At 42.8% G+C, this 17,130-nt stretch overlaps 1 pseudogene; it reads left to right on the forward strand.

Annotated features, from left to right (window-relative positions):
- Window positions 1–3,875: 3,875 nt before the first annotated feature.
- LOC110291998 (large ribosomal subunit protein eL32 pseudogene) lies at window positions 3,876–4,313 on the forward strand (annotated as a pseudogene).
- Window positions 4,314–17,130: the final 12,817 nt, after the last annotated feature.

Below are 17,130 nucleotides of genomic sequence, written 5' to 3' on the forward strand. Positions count from 1 at the left end.
TCTTGAAGATCTGTGTTCAGGTCTCTTCAACCTATGTAAAAGCCAAGTGTGTGGGCTGTGGTAGCGCATGCCTTTAATCCCAGCACTTGGGCAGCAGAGACAGGCAGATTTCTGAGTTCAAGGCCAGCCTGGTCTACAGAGTGAGTTCTAGGACAGCCAGGGTTATAAAGAGAAACCCTGTCTCGAAAAAAACCAAAAAAAAAAAAAAAGAAAAAAGAAAAAAGAAAAAGCCAAGTGTGTCAGCCTGGCTGCAATCCCAGTGCTGGAGAGATAGACAAGAGGATTCCAGGGATTTGCTAGCCATCCAGCATATCCACACTACCAAACTATGGGGTCAGTAGGAGACCTTGTCTCAAAAAAAAGGTCCCTTGGGCTGGAGAGATAGATGTCTCAGAGGTTAAGAGAACTTGACTGCTCTTTCAGATGTCCTAAGTTCAATTCTCAGCAACCACATGGAGGCTCACAACCATCTGTAATGGCATCTGATGCCCTCTTCTGGTGGTTCTGAGGACAGCTACACATATGTAAAATAATTTTTTTAAAAAATGGTCTGTCCCAAACAATAGAAGAAGACACTTGGTGTTGATCTCTGGTCTCCAGATGTATACATGTGTACATGTCTCTAGGCACACATATTATACACACACACACACACACTTACATTTAAAATACCTTTTAACAATTTTTTTCCTCTAAAGCCAGAGAATAAATGGCACCTCTTGCATCTGTTTTTTAAAATACTGTGAAAAGGCAGGTGTTACCAGGCAAACCTCTGTGACTTCAAGGTCAGCTAATCTACAAACTACATTTCAGGCCAGTCATGGCTAAAAGTGGATACTATCAAAGGCCAGCTTAGACATTCAGAGTAAACTGAGGAAAGCATGGAGTGTGGAGTTAGCAATGGGGGTCAGTGCATAACAACTGTTGCTGGTCCCCACTGACAACAGCAGGCAAAACAATTTTATCTGGGGCCATTAGTCTGTGATCATCAAGAAACTCTGAACTCTTTAACTCTTTACAGCTTGAGAAAGAAAAAGGGAAAGTCCTACATACACAAACACACACAGAGAAACAAAGCAGGTTCCAACAATCAACCTTAAACAAGCAAGCTCCAACAATTTGACACATGCACATGTGTATGTACATACATACATAAGTACACACATACATACATACATATCATTTACACATTAGGTGGATGGAACAAAGCAGGCTCCAAACACACACAGACACACACACACAGTTGTCGGTGAAACTCCAACAACTTTATTTTTTCTCTTAGCCTTTTTATATCTCCTAAGACAAAGTTCTCTATGTAAGAAAAAAGAATTACCTCATTCAAACACAGATAAGATGTTACGCCGGGCGTGGTGGCGCACGCCTTTAGTCCCAGCACTCGGGAGGCAGAGGCAGGTGGATTTCTGAGTTCGAGGCCAGCCTGGTCTACAAAGTGAGTTCCAGGACAGCCAGGGCTATACAGAGAAACCCTGTCTCGAAAAACCAAAAAAAAAAAAAAAAAAAAAAAAGATGTTACATAAGAGGGAGTTACAGTAGGATTGTTGATTATAAATTCATAGCATTGTTATCTCTATTTCACTCCATAAGCTCATTATACATTCAAAGGAATTGTTTTATATGTTCATGGCTTTACTTTATCATGGTGCACACCTGTGGTCTCATCTTTGGACCTTACTTTAAGTGAATGTTTTCTTTGATCATTAATTTTTTCCAAGCCTATTTTCCTTCCTAAGAGCCCTTTATGTACTTGTGAACGTCTGAAAGCTTACTGGTCTCCCTTTTATGTAGCCATTACTATTCTGCATGGGAGAGGCACAGGCTACTTTTGATTCTAACTTTAAACTTTCTATCAACTGTCTTAACTTCTTAAAATTATTTGAATCAATAAGCAATTCTGTGGGGCTGGTGAGATGGCTCAGTGGGTAAGAGCACCCGACTGCTCTTCCGAAGGTCCAGAGTTCAAATCCCAGCAACCACATGGTGGCTCACAACCATCCGTAACGAGATCTGGCGCCCTCTTCTGGAGTGTCTGAAGACAGCTACAGTGTACTTACATATAATAAATAAATAAATCTTTAAAAAAAAAAAAAGCAATTCTGTAAAACCATTAATTTACCTAAACAATATTAATTCATGTAAGTTGAATTTGCCCAACAGAGTGCGCTAATGCCTAGGAATCAATCACAACAGACTACAGGCAGACAGGTTCTTTCTTTGCCCAATCACACCCTGTCAGAACAATGAAGAATACAGCAATGACGAACATGAGAAGGCACAACAGCAGCAGTAAGAAGCAGTCCTGGGAGGAAGCTCCTGGACTGTGCCTTTTGGGGATTCACCCACTGCAGCCATGAAAAATGGTGGTCTCGGCCGGGCGTGGTGGCGCACGCCTTTAATCCCAGCACTCGGGAGGCAGAGGCAGGCGGATTTCTGAGTTCGAGGCCAGCCTGGTCTACAAAGTGAGTTCCAGGACAGCCAGGACTACACAGAGAAACCCTGTCTCGAAAAAACAAAAAACAAACAAACAAACAAAAACAACAACAACAACAAAAAAAACCGAAAAATGGTGGTCTGTCTCCAGGACACTCACTTACCCACTGCAAGACTGTCTCAAACACCCCCCCCCCACACACACACACAACAAAACAAAACATTTGAGATGGGTTTTAGAGGAAGAATATGTGTTTAGTATGTGCATGGCCCTGGGTTCAATCCCTAGTACTGCAAGTAAATAAATAAATAAATAAATAAATAAATAAAATTTAATCCTCTGTGGCTTTGATTCTCAAAGTCAAATAGTCTTTGTAAAAGGCAAAATACCCAAAATCTTAGAGTAGTTTTGTTGACCAATTAATGTGCCCCGTCCTCTCTTCAGTGTGAACTGTTTATACAGTCTATTCAACCTTCTCTGGGCAACATATATTATGCCCTAACACTTTATTCTGTCTGAGGGAGAACTCTCATAATGAACACAGATGACCAGAAACCTACCTGTTATCCTCCTGCCTGTGACTATGGCTTTAATTGAACCTTAGTCAACTAAGATGGGAGTTACCAGAAAAGGCACATTTTTGTCCCCTGCGGCTTAAGTGATGTATATCAGCAGAGCCACCTCCCCACTCTGAAGGGGACACATGTCTGAGATGTTAACAGAGAGGTGACATCTCCAAGAGGTAGAAAACTAGGTTCTCATAGATCCACCGTAAAACATAGACCTTTGCTGGTACATGTGGGTCCCACAAGCAAACTTTTTCCTACTCCTCTTTCTTGCTCTTTTTCCTGCTTCTCCTTCTTCCTCTCTTCCTCTCTTCTTTTCCCTTTTGTTTTCTCTCCTTCCTACCTTCTCTCCCCTCCTCACCCCTCATTTCCCCTTTCTCTCATCTTCTCCTTTTGCTTTTGCTTTTATGAAGCCAGTTTTTCTTTTATCTTTTGTTGCCACTGCTCTTAGTAACTGCAAAAATCTCATCTGATATTGACATGAAGGGACATGCAATATATGATTAGATCAAATTCACTGGATGTTTCAAGAAATTTTTATCTTCCATCCCAAGACTCTTCCCCTTGATCCTCTCTTCCAAGATGCTATTTTATCCACATAAAAGCTTTCCTGAAATGTCTAACCCCATCACTGTAGCTCCAACCCCATGATCTTATGTAATCCCATTTCCCAAGGGACCCACCTCAAGCCCCATTACATTGGAGATTAGGGTTTCAACATATGAGGCTATGGTAGGAATAGCACTGAAGGCACACATTTAGTCTATGGCCGAGAATTCATGAAAGATTAGTAAATGATGAATTAACATTTACCTGGCTAAAAATAATGTGTGTTGCTTCTTCCTCGGCGCTCCCTACGAGGTGGCTGCCATCTGTTCTGCGGCATCATGGCTGCCCTCCGGCTTCTGGAGAAGCCCAAGATTGTCAAAAGGAGGACCAAGAAGTTCATCAGACACCAGTCAGACTGATATGTGAAAATTAAGTGAAACTGGCAGAAACCCAGAGGCATTGACAATAGGGTACAGAGAAGGTTCAAGGGCCAGATCCTGATGCCCAACATCGGTTAAGGAAGGAGCAACAAGAAAACCAAGCACATGCTGCCCAGTGGCTCCCGAAAGTTCCTGGTCCACAATGTCATGGAGCTGGAGGTGCTGCTGATGTGCGACAAATCTTACTGTGCTGAGATTGCACACAATGTGTCCTCTAAGAACCGAAAAGCCATCGTAGAAAGAGCAGCACATCTGGCCATCAGAGTCACCAATCCCAATGCCAGGCTACTCAGCGAAGAAAATAAATAGATGGTTTGTGTGCATGTTTTGTGTTTAAATAAAAATCACAAAAGCTGCAAAAAAAAATTGTGTGTTGTGATATAGAGGACTAAAGAACAAGTTCAGTCGAGGAGGACTTGCTTAGAATGTACGAATCCCTCCGTTCAATCCCTAGCTTCCCATAGACTGATCATGGTGGCTTATGCCTCTAATTCCAGCACTTAGGAGATGGGGGCGGGATAATCAGAAATTCAAGATCGTCTTTCACTACATAGCATGTGTGTGTAAGTGCATGCCCACTCTGAATAAAGTAGTAGGCTATCATTAAAATCTTGGCTTCCCTTCCGCCTCTCTTGTTTTAGTCTGGAATAGAACATCCATCATCTAAGCATAAGCATCATCGAAACTTGAAGCACTGTAGGAGAGAAGAGTCACTGTCAGGGAGCCAGGCAATGTGGCAAGGATTTGGAAATCAGTTGAAGAGGTGAAGCATTGACTTTACTGCTGTATTTTGCTTCCTTGAGGACTGGCAGTGTAACTCCGAGGTAGAGAACTTGTCTTGTTTAACAAACACAAGGCCCTGGGTCCACCTCTAGCACCGAAGACAACACAAAGCAACAACAGCAGCAACTACACACCAGAAGAGCTGGGCAGAACATGTGCTAATCACAGCACTTAGTAGTTGGAGGTTGAGTTTCAAGTTCTCAAGTCCAAGCCCAGTGTGGGTTATATAGCAAGACTGTCTCAAGATTAAAAAGAAGAAGAAGAAGAACTGAATGAAACTAGTTTTGTTTCATTGCTGCTCCTATATTTCTTCCTTGTTTTAGACTGGCAAGTGCTGGGAATATATCTGCTTGGGGCTACTTACCCAGGGAAATGGGGGTGAGAAGGAATTTGGTAATTCATCACAGCATTGGTCTTTTAAGAGATAGACCTGGAAATTTGCCTGAGAACCTTGGAGCTAATGACTATTAAGCCAGGTGAAGGCAAGTATACTTTGGTTACCAATATTTTGCTGGGGAAAGTTCCTCTTGTGTCATATTCTAGAAGGCCAGGAACAAGGGCCCTGGGCAACATCACTGCCTGGATGCCAAAGAGGAAAAGCCTCTATCTGCCTGGGGCCTGGGTATTCCATACATGAACGAAAAAGTGTTGAAAGGTGGATAACGGCCCAGACAATGTCTGGTGCCTAGGCTCTATGGTCTTACAGGAAAAGTAACCAATGGCAGTGACTTCAGAGGATAATCACTGATTCTGTGAAGATACTGATTTCAGTGCCTGTTTGACATGTATTTAAGGTAAAACTAAAGCAGTGTAGAATCTTTCCAAGAATTTCGATCCTCATCCAATTACTTTAATGATATAAAATACATGTCTTGTTATGGGTGTCTACACTTGAAATGACTATTACTTGGGCCAAAATCATTGTAGTAAATAAAATTTTGGATCTATTCACATAGCAGTGCAGTCACTAAGGAGAAATATCTTTAGAGCCCATGATTTGCCAGCCTCGAGAGTTTTTATATAAAAGTATAGATTGCAGTAAATGAAACATTTTAATTATTGAGTGAGGCAAGGCCAGTTTCTATCCAAGGAATTCTACATGGTCTGGTATGACCAACACGTCAGAGCCAGTATTACATCCTGTTACTCTGCAAGGAAGGTAAAATACAGGCTCAAAGGATCAGAGCCAGCCCTGTCCTGTGACATCTAATGTTCTGAAGCAAGGACTCAAAAAGAAGGTTCTATTAGCTGAGGCCTCCTAGGGCCTGGGTTCGGCAATAACTGTTCCACCCTTTAAAGCACACTTTAAAGGATTGGGACATCTTTTTTTTTTTTTTTTTTTTTTTTTTTTTTTTTTTTTTTTTTTTTGGTTTTTCGAGACAGGGTTTCTCTGTGTAGCCTTGGCTGTCCTGGCACTCACCTTGTAGACCAGGCTGACCTCGAACTCAGAAATCCGCCTGCCTCTGCCTCCCAAGTGCTGGGATTAAAGGCGTGCGCCACGACGCCCGGCTTGGAATTGGGACATCTTAAGGGAACATTTATTGTGATCATATGGCATTTGAGCTGTGCTGGGCTGAATGCTTTCTGTCTTTCAATACTATGCTCCTTGAATAAGACTTGTGACAAATGATAAGACCCTGGCCTGCTTTCTGCCACAGGCATAATTATGTTTTAAAACTGGTGTCTTTTACAAATACACACTAAAATTTTTTGCATATAAAATTGTCTCGTGTCCTGGCTTCTGTGAGAACATGGTCCATGTGCTGTCACTGGGTCTGGACTGCTCCCCAAAGGCTGGTGTTTTAAAGACTGCGTCCCAGAAAGGGGTTATCTGGAGGTGGTGATACCTCCAAGCAGCTGGTTTGTGGGAGACACTTAGTTTATTGGAGGCATGCCCTGGAAGTGTATTATAAGACCCTTTACTCTTTCCCTTCTCCTCCTCCTCCTCCTCCTCCTCCTCCTTCCTCCTCCTCCTCCTCCTCCTCCTCCTCCTCCTCCTCCTCCTCCTCCTCCTCCTTCTTCTTCTTCTTCTTCTTCTTCTTCTTCTTCTTCTTCTTCTTCTTCTTCTTCTTCTTCTTCTGCCCGTGTTTGTGCAGTGTGCAGGAAGTGTCTCTCTTTCAGTGTATATGTGTGTGTGTGCATACATGTGGAATCCCAATTTCTTTCCTCCATGACTTCCCCTTTTTGTTTTCTGAGCAGAGTCTCTCACTGAATTGAGATGAGTATCAGGTTGTCTAAGCTGGCTGGCCAATGAACTTTAAGGATCTGCCTGCCTCTCCAAGTCTGAGGTTATGGACATATGTTGCCCTGCTGGAGTTTTACATGAGTTCTTGGGATTCTCACTTCACGAGATAGAACCCATTCTCAACACTTATACCAGAGCCAAGAACCTGTGGCTAGACAGGTCATAGGCCCTTAGGATGAACTTAATGTTATTTTTTCTGCAAAGTGGACACAGTATTAAGATGATTATTCATGACTCATTGCTATACCCATAAATTAACCCATCTCTCAACCCTCATCAGGGAAGCCTTATCTTGCTATAGATGTTTTTTAACACAAAGATTCACAGCTGGCCAAGGTACAGAGAAGAAGCTGCAGAACACTTGGCTTTAGATGGAATACCTGTATCATGAACTTTGTGGAAGAGGGGCAGGAAGAGTATAAAATCTGGAGGTGGTAGGTGACTACAAGAAAGTAATGTTTTCCAGACACAACTGAGAAGTTGCAATATGAACTCCATAGTTTTGATAGCATGTACAAGATGTTTGCAGGACCAAGCCAGACAAAAATGCTAGCATGGGGGGTGAAAGGTAAGCACAAGGTCCCACCTCTAATGGAAGAGCTATTGACATTTGAAAGCTACAGGAAGAGGGAAAAATCAGTTTTCTTAAGACTGTGGTTCCTGGCTGGGCATGGTGGCGCACACCTTTAATCCCAGCACTTGGGAGGCAGAGGCAGGCGGATTTCTGAGTTCGAGGCCAGCCTGGTCTACAGAGTGAGTTCTAGGATAGCCAGGGCTACACAGAGAAACCCTGTCTCGAAAAAAAAAAAAAAAAAAAAAGACTGTGGTTCCTGGCAGGCTGATCACACTTCAAGGCAGGTCCTAACCCAATAGTATTTGGGATTTATTTATTATGTATACAGTTCTGTTTCCATGTATAGCTGCAAACCAACCAGAAGAGGACATCAGATCCCAGTATAAAAGGTTGTGAGCCATCATGCTGCTGCTGGGAATTGAACTCAGAACCCCTGGAAGAGCAGCCAGTGATCTTAACCTTTGATCCATCTCTCAGGCCCTCATTAAAAAATATACATATATATATTAATACATATATATATATATATATATATATATATATATATATATATAAAGAGGTAGGGAGGTGGGGGTAGATGTAGGAGGAGTTGGGGGGAAATGAGTGAATATGATTAAAACACACTGTATGAAATTCTCTAAAAACCAACAAAAAGTATAGTTAGCATGGCAGGCACATCTCCCCTGTTCAGGGTTGTGGGAGTACTTGGAAATAATGCTTTTCCAAACTACACAGTTATTTGAATTACACAGACAAATGCTACCAGTTGTTTTTAACATTTATTACAAAATGTTTATCAATGTGTTGTAGCTCAAGGGTTTTGCCAGGAAACAGACTTAGCACAAATCAGCCATGCCCCGTGTGAGCTGCAAGCCTTTTGGCAATGCATCTCCAAGTTGGCATCTGTTGAGTGGAGAGTTATGATATTTTTCTTGTAAGATTGTGGAAACCAAAATTCAATAATTTACATAAAGATCTTGGCAACTTCTGTGACTAAAAGCGAAAGCTCCTGAGTGGAACTTACTGTTACTCACAAAGTTGAGTCCACTTTAGTGACTCACGCGAGTTCTAGCACAGATGAGTCAGGAGCAGAGAGACTGTGCCCTGGGTGGGGAGATGATGCAGACTTTGGTTGATAAGTTTAATCAAAGTTTTTCAGCCAGGATGATGAAGAGGACAGGTGTGTCAGCTTCTCTCTTGCTGCTGTGTCAGAGTTCCCTACAAAAGCAAGTTAAGGAAGGAGTTTATTTCAGTCATAATCAGAAAACAGTCTGTCACTGTGAAGAAGGTGTGGAGGCAGGTGCATGAGAAAGTTGGTCACGCTGCATAAACCCACAGTCAGGAAGCAGAGAGAGATAACTTTCTCCTTTGTATCCAGACCAGGACTCCAGGGCCCACATCCAGGGTGGTTCTTCCCACATTTGTTAAACATTTCTGGAAATATTCTCTTAAAGACACCCAGAGGTTTCCATGGTGATTGACCAACTTGACGAGCGAGGTTAGCCGTAACCAGTGAGAAGGTCCTTGTTTGAAATGGGAAGAACAGGTTAAGCAAAGAAGTGGAAAACACTGATTCCTCCAGGTCTGCTGAAGTGTAAGCGAGTCACGCGGAATAGACAGCTCAGGAGACCACTCTGTCCTCTCAGGAGCAGTCGTGTCTTGTTGAACACTGGAACACTTGAGCAAAGGGTCCATTCCCTTTCTTGGTTTCTCCTCCGGAAACCCCCTATCTCCTCCCCTTACCCTTGCTCACCAACCCACCCACTCCTGCTTCCTGGCCCTGGCATTCCCCTATACTGGAGCATAGAACCTTCACAGAACCAAGGGGACAGGGTATTTCTATGTAACCCAGACTGACAGGGAACCTTCAGCAATCCTCCTGCCTCACTGCTCTCCTGCTGGGATCACAGGCATGTACAGCCACACCTGGCTTTAGTGCCATCATTTGATGCCCTACTTAAAGTTGTGGACAAGCCTTCACTTCGAGTGATTGATGTAACAGAGAGTGAATGGTGATGAAAGCTTGCTAGCCAGGTTTCAAAAACACACATCCATGTGTATGCTTTGGCTAGAAAGTTCAAACCAGAAGTTTTCCTGCTCTGAGAGGAAACCTAGCCTTTGACCACCTTTCTCTCCAGGCGGTGCTGCCTCTGTAGAGGCAGCATTTAATTATGCATGTGACTGGACTCTATTAAGCCTTTTCTTTCTCTGCACTCCGTATAAGGAAAGCTGTCAAGATCTCTGAACTAGATCGCCAGGAACAGGGCATACTTCCCGCTCTCTGGATATTTAGTTTTAGGTCACAGATCTTTTACTTTGCTGACTGAGTTCTGTGGTGTAGTTTCCCACCAGTCCTACTTCAGAGAGAGAAACCCATTGCCAGGCCATGTCAGCTCTGGGGCAGACCCAGGCCCCATGTACGGGCCTTCTGAGGTGTCAGTAACATACAACTTTCCTATCCTTCAGGCACCAAAGCTCACAGACGTAGTAAATGACTGGAACTAAATAAGGAATTTATTTATTTTGCAGTTTTATTCTTCATAGTTTCTTCCTAGACAAGCTGTTTAGAGGAACTTGACACAGGGAAGTAGAGTCAGGACCGCTAATGTCCTCGCTCATGGCCGCAGCTTAGTTCTGCATCTTGTCTGTGGAACTGTCGAGTTGTCTGGAAGCTGGTGCACAGGGTGGGAAGCTGGGCTTGGTTCTAGGCCAACAGTCTTTTTTGGGTTGCTTTTATAAATCTTATATGTATAAAACTGAGTAAGAACACTGGTTACTGTCTTCTTTTAGTATCTCTTAAGTCTTTCTTAGCTTTTTTCATCCAACACAGCCCACATGGAGTCATTAATAATATCTCTTTCTACTTAGACATTTGCTCAGTTGTTTATAGTTTGTTCTTCAACATTCAAAAAGTTATTCATTGCAAAAAATTTCCATTTCTTTATATGTTTTCCTAAAAAGTAAAAACCACCAGAGCACCCACATCCAGTAAGGTGTAACTTGTTCAAATAAAAACCAAACACATTTCTATTTCACCACTCAAGGCCGCCGGTGAGTGAAGCCTTGTACACTGTGATGAGCACGGTGTCCCTGACCTTTCAGTACAGTGGAGTTTATGAACTCACAGATAAAGAGGGATGGCCATGGGCACGGTTCAGCATGATGTGACTCAGTTGCAAAACAGGAGAAAGGGCATAGGTAGACAATGACCACCATTGTGTAATCAGGTGAGGTGGGACATACGTGTGAACTGCCCAATTCACCCTCCAACTCAACTCACCAGGAACATCAGTTCTTAGTGTACTTTCATCTCTTTGTTGCTCTGACTACCATGCCAGTCATGTTAGCATTTTGTTTAGGCTCCGCCCCACAGTTACCTGACCCACTATAAAAGGGGCTGCTCACCCATCCTCTCTCTCTCTTGCCTTCTTTCTCTCACTCTGTTCTCTGTCCCACTCCCCCCCTCTCCCCATACCCCTTTACCCTCTCTCTCCACATGTTCATGGTTGGCCTCTACCTACCCCCCCCTTCTCTGTCTCTACTACCCTCTCAACTCCCCTTCCCATGCCCTGAATAAACTCTATTCTATACTATTTTATTCTATATTATTCCCTCAGGGGGAAGGGATGCTTCAGCATGGGTCTGCGGAGGCACCCCTTCCCCTATTCCTGACTACACATCCACCAAACATATTCCTTTTCTCTTTATTTTTATACGACACAAGAAGTCAGGTCTTTATAAATCAGATGATGTACTCTGTTAAAAAAATCTTCCAGAGGCTGGGCTGTGGTGGCACACACCTTTAATCCCAGCACTTGGGAGGCAGAGGCAGGTGGATTTCTGTGAGTTAAAAGTAAGCCTGGTTTACTGAGTGAATTCCAGGATATCCAGGGCTATATAGTGAGACCCTGTCTCAAACAACAAAGACAAACAAAAAACAAAAACAAAAACCAAGCAACCAAAAGCTCTTCCTGTTGCTGATAGCCCTTAGGGATGCAATGACAATTTTCTGCTGTCTCACATTGACCTAGCAATTGTATTGTGAGTATTCCTCCAGCCATATCTCATCTCTCTCTCCTCATCGCACCCTGCTTACTGGCCAAGATGGAATGTTTTTAGTTCACTACACAAGCCAAACTCATTCCTGCCCTGAGGAGTTTCTCTTGGCTTTGCTTTCCCAGAAGCCCACTGCTGAGGCTTCCAATTATTAGGTCCTTTTTGGCATTTGGACCTAGGCTCCTCTCCAGAATTCTGGAAAATTGTATCTTCTCTGTTGACTGCCTTGGCTGAACTTCACTTTTTCTTCTCCTGACATTTAAGGAGTCACCCATTGGGAGGCAGAGTTGGAGTTTAACAAATCAAAGGCGTGTGGGTTTTAACTTTTCTGCTCGTGTGTAGCACCCCTTCCTATGAGTCTTCCCTTTGTTCAGCCTCACAAGCAACATGGGGAACATGAAACTGCTCCACTCCCAACATGCCCACCACAGGGTCTGACTGTGAGACTACAGTAGCTGTTGGTGCTTTTCTACTGTGGATATGGTATGTCCCCTGCCTTAGGAGATGCCACAGCAACTCTACAGAGATTAAAAACTTATTGCCTAGCCCGGTGTGGTGGCGCACACCTTTAATCCCAGCACTTGGCAGGTAGAGGCAGGCGGATTTCTGAGTTCGAGCCCATCCTGGTCTACAGAGTGAGTTCCAGGACAGCCAGGGCTACACAGTCTCGAAAAACAAACAAACAAACAAACAAACAAAAACAAAAAAACAAAAAAAAAAAAACCCAAAAAACAAAAAAACCAAACAACAACAACAAAAAAAACAAAAAAACTCTTATTGCCCAATTTTACAAAGGGATAACTACTCAAGTTTGCACCCAAACAAACCTCTAGAGCATCGAAGTCCACTCCAGGCTATGGTCAACCTCCTGCAAATCAACTTTCCCCACGTTATGGAAAGGTGCTTGCATCTGTGAGGTTAGAAATTCCACTCCTGATTTATCCAGCTCACGCCTGCTTCCTACATTTTCCAATACTTGTGGTTACAGGAAGGGAGTCAGTCAGTTTCACTGATGGCCTGAATAGATGACCATTTAGGCTGGGCGACACATAAAAAAATAATGGACAAATGATTGCTGGTAACTGTAACCCATTAAACCACCCAAAATGGTTTGGAATATGTCTTACTCTGTTTCCTGTTCCTCTAACTCAGTATCTTAGTTTGGGTACTTTACAAAGCATAGAGGCTTCCTTAGGCCATGGATTTGAAGGCTGGCATGTTCAAGAGCATGTAGCTGACTGATATCAGGTAAAGGCCTTTTCCTTCATCAGAGCATGGCAGACAGCACCTGATAGAGCTTTGCAAACATGCTAACCTTTCTTTTTATAAATTTGGTAATGTACTCAGCCAAATTCAAGTACCTCTGGATACCATTATGAATAAGTTTGGGAATTAACTTTTCAACATACTGTTGCGGCCTGCCCGCAGTCCACAACACGAACGGTTCAACTGAGAATGGCAGTTCTCTGAAAAGAGAGGAATCTAGACGGGGCGGAAGAAAGAATGGAGCTAAGACAAATCCTGATCAAAGCTCAATTTTATTAATTCCAGACACTCAGTTATAAAGGAAGGGGGAGGGAACCCAACTTCCCGCCAAGTAACTCAGGGTGTGTGCCTCCAGGCAGCAAAGGCAGGTTCCAGCAGTGGGCGTGGCAGGACGAATGAGCCGGTAGCTCCACCCTTGAGCAGGCAGGTTCCAGGCTGGGGGAAGGGAGGCCACATTTCCCCCCATTAGATAACAAAACAAAAATAAAAAAGGGGGTGGCCTGAGGCAGAAAAATTATCTATGTTCAATAATTCTGCCTGAGTTCCTAGGGCTAAAGAAAAAACCTGTTTCCGTGGGATTCCCTAACTTTTCTAATGGTAAACTGTATCTGGCTAAGACTGTCTTTAAAGCACTGACGGAATAGCAGCGCTGGGCTGTAGGCTCTGACTTTATAATGCTAATTAGTGCTGAATAGGTAGCTACCTGTTTGCATTTTAAGTAGGGCGTTGGAACCCTGGCTGAGTTTAACTAAACGATTTTAGAATAACACTGAGCTGATAATTATCCACAATTTTGGGTGAAAGGCAGGGGAACAGGGAGAAGGGGGTAAGACTGGCTGGCTCCTAGTACAAGGCCAGTTGGCTTTTTTTATTTTTTGGGTGGGAGGCAGTGAAGGGCTTGCCCTTACGACAGCAAGGTCTCCAACCTCTCTCCCCCCTATTAATTAAGTTTAAATAGGCAATGCTTAAAAGAGGTGATCAAATGATTCTTTTCATCCATAGATGAGTGGGTCTTTAACCTTGACTTGGGTGGACATTGACCTGATTCCTCCCGTGAGCATTGTAACAACTCACATCTGTGGCTCTTGGTATCTTTTGGGGAGGGGAGGCAGAGCCTTAAGTATTTTTGGTTTTTAGCTGGAGTCAGATACCAACCTCTTTCAAATCAGGTGTGTCGCACAGGGAACTCAGAAACGGTCAAACTGGACCTTCCCTCCGCAGTAATCTCCTGCGCCAAGCAGTACCCATACTGTATTCATATGATTATGAATCAGTAGCGCAATTCTGAGTTATTGCGAGGTCTCTATATGAGACTTGTCAACCTCAGATTTAGCAAGGCCAAGATAAGAATTATGTCAGTATTAACACCATTAATTTTGGTTAAAATAGGAGCTGAAAGTCTTTCCTCTTCATCCCTGTTATTCCCAGTAGCCTGAGGAACTAAGGACACCTTGCAGTAACAGCAAGGGTGAAAAGCCAGAGGCCAGCTAAGGGACTAAGCCCATCTCTATCAAAATAAGAACTAATCTCTGTAAATATATATGAAATTTCTACTTCCCTAGCTCTCCTGGTAAATCTAAATCTTATCTAGACTGAAAAGCCACATGCTGGGATGTCCTTGGAAGGGAGATTAGCAGTACCACCTGTTTGCTCGTAGGGGCGGAGAACTGGAGAATGTAGATTGACCTGCTTGAGAAAAGGAAGAATTCTAAACAATGAGAGTGTAGCAATGTAAATTTTCTGTTCGGAGAAGTCAAGGTACTTTATTTAGATGCAAATTGTAAAGCTAAAGTTAATCTCCGGCCTCTTGTAGGGGAATTGGCTCAGAGGAAAACAATTTTTCTGAGAGCTTCCACTCCCAGCACAAGAGGAATTTTAGTCTTTAGAATGATACTTACGAGAAGAGACAGAATCTGTGTTTACCTGACGAATTAATCTCTCTGGTAGCCACCGTGCTTCATCTTCATCTCGTGAAAAAACACAAACCGAGCCTCTTCCCCAGATTAGAACTGGATCTGGACCCTTCCATTTATTAGTCAGGGCATCCTTCCATTTTACCAATGCATAAGAATTAGAAGTAACTGGGTGCCAGTGGCGTTCCGCTGCAGACTGACCTTTAATGTCAGTTTGCAAAAAGTTTAGGACAAATAAGGTGAAGGCAAGATGAGCCTTTGGTGACCTTGGGGGATATAGATGCCCCTCTTTTGTTTTAAAAAGCCAATTCTTTAAGGTGCTATGAGCACGTTCAACTATTCCTTGTCCCATGGGGTTGTAAGGAATTCCAGTTTTATGTTTGATACCGAATTCTTTACAGAATGTAATAAAGTTTTTACTAGAATAAGATGGCCCGTTATCTGTCTTAATAAGCTTAGGCAACCCCATGGTATTAAAGGCTTGTAGGCAATGATCAATTACGTTTTTTGAAGCCTCCCCTGTATGCAGGGAAGCAAAGAGAAATCCTGAACAGGTATCAATGCAAACATGTATATATTTTAGTTTTCCAAATTCTGCATAATGGGTTATATCCATTTGCCAAATATGATTAGGCATAAGGCCTCTAGGATTGACTCCTAGATGTGGCACTGGAGATAATGTAATACATTTAGGACATTGTTTTACAATCATTCTTGCTTGCTCCTTAGTGATCTTATGGCGGAGCCTTAGGGTGTGGCTAGAGAGGTGAAACCTTTCATGATCACGTTGGGCCAGAGCAACAGGATTTGAAACTAAAGCTTCTCCTATTAGAGCCCTGTCAATGCGATCATTACCCTCGGCCAGAGGCCCAGGAAGACCAGAGTGAGACCGTATGTGGCCAATATAAAACGGATTTTTCCGGGCAAGAATGATGTTTTGCAATTCTGAAAATAAGGATCCTGATGGCGTATTGAAGTTAAACGTGCCACAGGTTTCTAATAAGGGTACTGATTGAGCAACATATAAACTGTCAGTAAAAATATTAAAAGCCTCATGTACAGACTGAAAGACCTTTAGCACTGCTGTTAATTCGGCTAGCTGAGCCGAGAGACCAGGAGTCTCTACGATAACCTGTTGATCATTAATAAGATATCCAGCTCGCCCTTTAGAGGAGCCATCAGTAAAAATCAATAGAGCGTTATTTAAAGGCTGTAAAGAAGTCATCTTAGGAAATATCATATCATGTACATTTAAAAATTTTATTAACCTATCTTGAGGGTAGTGGTTGTCTATAATTCCACTAAACCCTATTTGTGCAAGCAACCAATCTGTACTATGCTGTTTCAGCCAAGTGTCTTGACTTACGCTGTAAGGCTGAACAATGATATCTGGCTCTTTTCCGAAATAAGTCAATGCCTGCCTTCTTCCAGTGATAATCATCTGAGCCACTGCTTCGTGATATGGCAAGATATTACGTTTGGGAGAAATCCTTGAATGTATCCACATTATAGGAAATTTTTGCCATAGCAGTCCCGTAGGCACATGAGTCGTATTAAAAATTAACAGGTGCAGCGGCAGGGAGTAATCTATATAGGTAACGAATTGCTCTTCAATAGACTTTTCCACTAGTTGTAAGGCCAGCAATCCTTCTGAGGTTAGGGATCTAGGGGAAGTGGGATCAGAACTCCCTTTAAGAATATCAAATAAAGGTTTTAACTCCCCTGTAGTAAGCTTTAAATAGGGGCGAAGCCAGTTAATATCACCTAACAGTTTTTGAAAATCATTTAAGGTCTTTAAGTTATCTCTACGAATAACGATCTTTTGGGGAAAACCAGCTTGATCAGTGAGTCTAAAACCCAAATAATTATAAGGATCCTGAGTTTGTACCTTTTCAGAAGCAATTTGCAATCCCTTATCAGCTAGGGCTTTTTGTAAACCTTTATAACACAAAAGCAATTCTTGGGGGTCCTTTCCCGCCATCAAGACATCATCTGTGAAATGAACCATGTAAATATTTGGCCATTGTTGTCTAACAGGCTGAATTGCTTTCGCCACAAACCTTTGACATAATGTGGGACTATTAGCCATCCCCTGCGGGAGGACTGTCCATTGATATCTTTTCATGGGTTCCTTGAAATTTACAGAAGGAACACTAAAAGCAAATCTCTCACAATCCTTTGGATGCAAAGGGATGGTAAAGAAACAATCTTTCAAATCTATAACAATCTTATAATATCCCTTAGGAATGGCCACTGGGGAGGGGAGCCCCGGTTGTAAGGTTCCCATAA

This window comes from Mus caroli, unplaced genomic scaffold (genome assembly GCF_978045245.1).
Source record: "Mus caroli unplaced genomic scaffold, Mus_caroli_1 scaffold_3, whole genome shotgun sequence".
Taxonomy (NCBI): Eukaryota; Metazoa; Chordata; class Mammalia; order Rodentia; family Muridae; genus Mus; species Mus caroli.